This window comes from Lactuca serriola, chromosome 5 (genome assembly GCF_051521515.1).
Source record: "Lactuca serriola cultivar US96UC23 chromosome 5, Lser_US96UC23_V15, whole genome shotgun sequence".
Taxonomy (NCBI): domain Eukaryota; kingdom Viridiplantae; phylum Streptophyta; class Magnoliopsida; order Asterales; family Asteraceae; genus Lactuca; species Lactuca serriola.
Window position 1 is genome coordinate 51966971 of NC_136412.1, and position 6243 is coordinate 51973213.

Sequence of the window (6243 nt, forward strand, 5' to 3'; positions counted from 1 at the left end):
TTGGGCATGTGCTAATCACTCCTCGGACTAGCATAGTTGATCAGGCTATGCCATTCCCAAGACTGATCATACACCCCCGAGCTTACCTGTGATATCCAACAATCATTACTTTAGTTTTGTTCTAGAATGATGCTGACCTTAGTATGTATGCATGCCTGTATACTTTTAATAAGAAACTACTTATTTCTAAAAGTGTAGTTGTTTTGAAAACATTAAATCAGAGACTCTAGTCCCAATGCATTTATAGTTTGTATATCTTATGTGGTTCGATATACTGAGTTCACTATAAACAATGCTCTGATACCAATCTGTCACACCCCCAAACCAAGGATGGCGGAAACGTCCGGGGGTGGAGGACTTCATGTAGAGTATCACAACAACGAGTATAATAGTGCTCAAAGTAAATACAACCATCATAAATATAATTGAAAAAAAATTACACCAAAGTATATGTTTACATGATTCAAATCAATTACATTATGATACAAAATGAACTGTTCGACGATTTATCGTCCCATCCTCAAAACGTGGTTGATTTCCTGTTTCACTGAATTCCTGAGAATACAAGTAGTTTTGAAAAGTGTCAACACAAAGGTTGGTGAGTTCATAAGCTTTTGACAGTAAGAGTTTGAAAATCGATCTTTGTAAAGAGATGTATGTTACCAAGAAAAATCCAATATTTTCCTTACAAAAGTTATGTAGTCCTAAATACCAGGACCGAAAATGAACAACTATTTGTCATACTTAAAAATATAAAAGTGGTTTTAAATCGGCATAAAACCCTTTCTGATGTGAGAAAAATCCCGTAATGAATGATGTGTAGTCTTAAATACCAAGACCAAAAGTATACAATAAAGTATGTAATTGTTGATGTAAAAAGTGATTTTAAATCGACATAAAACCCTTTTTGATATGAAGGCGTATAAGTATTTTTCCATACTTAAAGTAATTTCAGTGAGCTAAATAGACATAACTCGCTAATTTAAAGTTAGAACCCGTAAATCTTATGATTTGTTAATACCACATGTGAGCTATCATAACCATACTTGACATAGACGGCCTCGTAATACGACGTTCTTCAGGCGTCGCCGTTAAATGATACTTGTCACCACAGACCTGCCGGTCTAGCTGTTGCAAGCAGCTCTGGTGTGGGTTTGTCAAACCCAATATAGATCTATACACAACTATCACGTTCTCCCTACAAGAGACTCTAGTTACAATTTACAGGACTTTTTGACTTTGTTACTTTGGAAGTAACCCGAAGGGAATGACTCACAAATTTATTCATTAACAGATTTACGTGAACTAAACTGAAAACCTTTGGTAAATAAGTTAGAGAAGTAAATGATACATAAACTATACCTATTATAGTTTATCCAAAACGTTTGTAAAGTATAAGAATTCTTTTATGAAAATGCCTTAATGCTATGAATCCATAAACTATGCTCATTATAGCTTAATATACGTGTTCTAAATGAATGAATAATATTATCATGAATGACTATGTTTCAGTTTATGATGATAAACTAACGAGGAAAACACATTCAATATTTAGAACTTATCGTTATACACTTTGCTCAACATAATACAAAGTGTTATGAAAGTTATAAGCTGTTAACTAATTTTCAACATTTCTACACTGTTTTTGAAAAGTCATAGAAACATCATACGAAGTTGAAAACTAAATCCATAAATTCTGAGAGTTCCCAAAATGTGTCTAGTTTACTCATAATTTTTATCATGATTTTTAATGATCCCTAACTTGGGTGAAAAGGTCCATAATCACAGACTGGTCCGGATTGGTGTTTGAAATGATAGGCAGTTTTGTAAAATTCACCATAAATTGTAGAGAAATCGTATGGAGATGTGCAAGTAGTCATTTTAAAGCTAAGAACTTGAACTACTTACACCTAAAACAGTTTTGAAAACAAAAATGTTTAAGTCGTCCAAAACAGTCCGTGAATGGAGTTGAACGTTTCTGATGAAGGCTGTTAGAAAAGTTTAGTTATGTTCTTGGTGTTTTAACTTGTATTCCCCCCCTAAAAACTTGAGAAAACATGAAAATGTAGGGGTATGAACTCACCTTGAGTGATTTAAGTAGGTAAGTGTTGAAGAAGAGAAGTGTTCAACCCAAGAACACTTGAAGAATCACTTGAAGATTCGAAGATCTAACAAGAATGTGATGATGTTTGTGTAAGCAATCTATGATTTTGAGTAGGAGGATGTGTAATAATCATAAGAAAGATGATGATACTTACTAATTGTAGGAGAAAAGTCTTGGAGTATGCCTTGAAATTATCGAATTAGAGAGAAAAAGATGAGAGAGTTTGGAGTGTGGTTCTTGGTAAAAAAATAAATGAGAGAATGATTAAAGTGTGAGGAGAGAGGATATATGTTCCAGCCCTAAAAACGTGGGAATAGTTGAAAATAATAAGAAAGGACCTATGAAGTGACTAGGGATGGGCTGGTGATGAATAGTGACATGAAGTGGGTATGGGAGTGGTTGCTTGTGTCATAGAAATAAGTAAAGTCAACACTCTACCTTTGTACTTCACCCACTCTCTTTTGGATAAGGTTTTATCCTTAAAAACATGATTAATTAATAGTTAAGGGTCCTTATATGTTAAAATAAAGTTTTGGGTGAAAATCCCGTGTTAAAACAATTAAAAACGGGCCTAAAACACGAATTTAGTCAAAAACCGGGAGAAAAAACATTCCCAGCGAGACCTCTCGGTCCTAGGCCGAGGTTCGGCCCTTGCTGGTGCTGAGCCGGAAGCGAAGTGCGAACCAGAAGAAGAAGGCGAAGGCGAGGGGCTCAGTCCGAAGGCTCGGTCCGAAGGGTCAGAAGCGAAGGTTCGGTTCGGTTCTTTGAGTGAGGTTCGGTTCGGTTCAGCAGCCTTCTTCATCAGGAGGGTTCGGTTCCTAAGGGGACTTTCGGTTCCTAAGAGGGGTTTCGGTTCCTAAGAGGACTTTCGGGTCCTAAGAGGGGTTTCGGTTCCTAAGAGGACTTTCGGGTCCTAAGAGGGGTTTCGGTTCCTCAAGCCCGTTTTTCGCGTAGACTTCCGCTTTTGGGCTGTTTTCGCCAAATTCGAGGGTCGGAATGCCCCGAGTGATTATAGAAAGTTGAGAGAGATTTGAGAGAGATTCCACATACTTAGAAAGATTTGGGAGAGATTTAACATTCTTGGAGAGGTTTCTCATACAAAGAGAGATTTGGGAGAGATTTCACATACTTAGAGAGATTTGGGAGAGATTTGACATTCTTGGAGAGGTTTCTCATACAAAGAGAGATTTGGGAGAGATTTCACATACTTAGAGAGATTTGGGAGAGATTTGACATTCTTGGAGAGATATCTCATACAAAGAGAGATTTGGGAGAGATTTCACATACTTAGAGAGATTTGGGAGAGATTTGACATTCTTGGAGAGGTTTCTCATACAAAGAGAGATTTGGGAGAGATTTCACATACTTAGAGAGATATAGGAAAGATTTGACATTCTTGGAGAGGTTTCTCATACAAAGAGAGATTTGGGAGAGATTTCACATACTTAGAGAGATTTGGGAGAGATTTCTGGTAAGAAGAGATGGAGTGAAAACAATTAAGAGAGGTTTCATTAGTGACCTTTTTGAGTGTCCGGCTTCGCAATGCAAGGTCCGTAAACCCCGTTAAGCCTTTTTTAAGGATCTTACATACTCCCGATGAGTATGTAACATTGTTTTATCGGTTTGGCTCTCCACGTACCACCGTTTTAGGTTAAGGAGATCTAGATGTACGCACTTTTCGATTTATGATCTTTCATTAGAATAAAGAGTTGTTTAGAAATTACATAACGTAAACTCTAGTACCTACGGGCAAATTGAGTTGACTGGTTTGACTTGTTGACTTTAGTTGACTTTGACTTGACCGAAAATTGACGGTTGTCACACCTAGATATCTTCAGTTAACTAGTAAACAAATACATTACGTTACATATTACGAGGACTAAATAATTCAGAAGGTTAGGTCTAGCCCTCTCTCGCAGCTCTCGTTTGAGTCTAACCGTTGTAGGGTAGGACCTATTATTCGAAGAATTATCTAGTCTTAGTGATATGTAATGGTATCCGCGAGTTAGTTAGGTGAAGGTAGCAGGAACTTCTTACACGACTGATGGCAGAGAGTGGGTTGGAGTGTTACCCTAGGGTAAGCCTAGGATGAGATTAGCCAAGAGTATAGCAGTAGAAAAAGGGACTTGGTGAAGTCGAAGCAATCCTTGAGGAAAGTACGGATAGATATTGAAGGTAGTATGGGCCCGTATTACTAAAAGCAAAGGATATGTACTAGAATCAATGAGGGATAAGATGGAACCAGGAAACTTGTAGAGTGTGTATGATCTATCGAGATTATGTATGAACCTGACATTTATGTATGTTGTTTCAGAATGGTGATGATTACGCGTCGTGGAACATGAGGATCGGGGTCAAGAACAGGATCAGGATCAGGTTCGGGTTCGGGTTCTGAGCCAGTGGATGAGAGGCTACGTGAGTTCATCGCGTCAGAGATCACGAGAGGTATCCTTGAGGCGACCTCAGTTATCTTTGGTTCGATCAAGGAAGGGACCGTAGAGCTGATGGAGGATCGCCTCAGGGCGTTCAAGAGCGACATGACGTTTAACTAGTCAAGATTGTGCACACTGTCCTTCAAGGACTTCAGGGGAAATGGTGCGCCAGATTTCCATGAGGCGAAGGACCCCATCGTGGCCAAGAAATGGATTGCAGATATCGAGTATGCACAGTTGAAGAGCTTATTGTTGGATTAATGTCTAAGTCCATAACTATATTTGGTATGTACTTGACCCGACCCGGCATGGTCCATTTGGGTTGCACTTCACCGACACAATTTATATGGATAGTCTTTTGAAAACAGTATATTTATGATTTATATTAATATATTATAAGTTCTTATATTTTAATATGGAATCGTATTATTTAATTAGTTTTGATCAAGAGTTAATTTAGAATTAAATTAAGTGATCAAAATGAACTAATTAAATATGGACTCTTATATATATGGAATGGACCAAGTTCATTTAGGTTGGGCTAAGCTTTCATGGATAGTCCATGGAGTGTTTAACCCATGGATCATATGAAATGAAAGGTCATGGATTTAACCCTAGTCTCCATACTATATAAAGATGTCCTTGGTTGGTGAAATTGACACTAGTGTGGATACACTAAGAGGGCTAGCCGATTTCACAAGAGAGAACGAAGTATCCATATCTAAATTCTTCCAAGGTGTTTTGGTAATTTTTGATTCCACTTGAGGCTTCCACACTATTGGGTCTAAGCTCTTAAATCTTGAAGACATCAAGCTACATCTAAAGGTATGTCATCTAACTAGTACTTTGTAGTATAAGAGCTTCATAATATGCTAGTTAGGATTAAAGCCTTGGAAAGTTCTTATTTGCATGTATAATAGAGAAAACATAGATCCAAGGTTTATAGGGTTGCATGTATACCATAGGAGTGTTAGAATGCTTAAAACCCAACAGTGGTATCAGAGCCTAGGCTTGTTTTCTTGTTATCCTTGCAAAACTGCTTAAAAATCGAAGTTTTTTGCTGTTTGGGCATCAGACTCGACGAGTCCATTAGGAGACTTGGCGAGTCCATGCCTAAAAAGTTATCAAATTGATCCAACTTGCCGTGTTGGTTCATGCACTCGACGAGTTGGACCCCCAGACAACATATATTCGACCTTTTTGGCTGGAATTGGACGAGGAAAATTACCCTAAGATGTTTTTGGACTTATAAACTTGTTTTTGATGTGGTAATGTTCGTGCTAATCCAATTTCAAAGATCTTTGTCAATAGATTCATGTTTTGTATTAGTTTAAGGTTTAGACTAATTACATGAAAAAGTTTGATTTGAATTATCTTGTTCTTATGAGTTGCTTAGATTAATAGAAAAGTTAATTGATTATGTGTTTTCAATCCATTTTAATCTAAGAATTGATTCTAAAATGTGTTTGGGTAACTTGTCCTCAAGTTACATGAAAAGTCACATTAAAGATTCTTAAAACTCATGAAGGATGGCAAAGGTTACAAAAAATGAAGTGTCTTGTCTCATTGAATGGTTTTATGACTCCATAACTTGTCCTCAAGTTATAGAAGTACAAGAGTCACTTCATTAAGTAATAAAAATGTGTAACCTTAATTAAATCCCATAAGTTATAAAATAAAGAAAAGTTAATTCTTTTATTAGTTTAA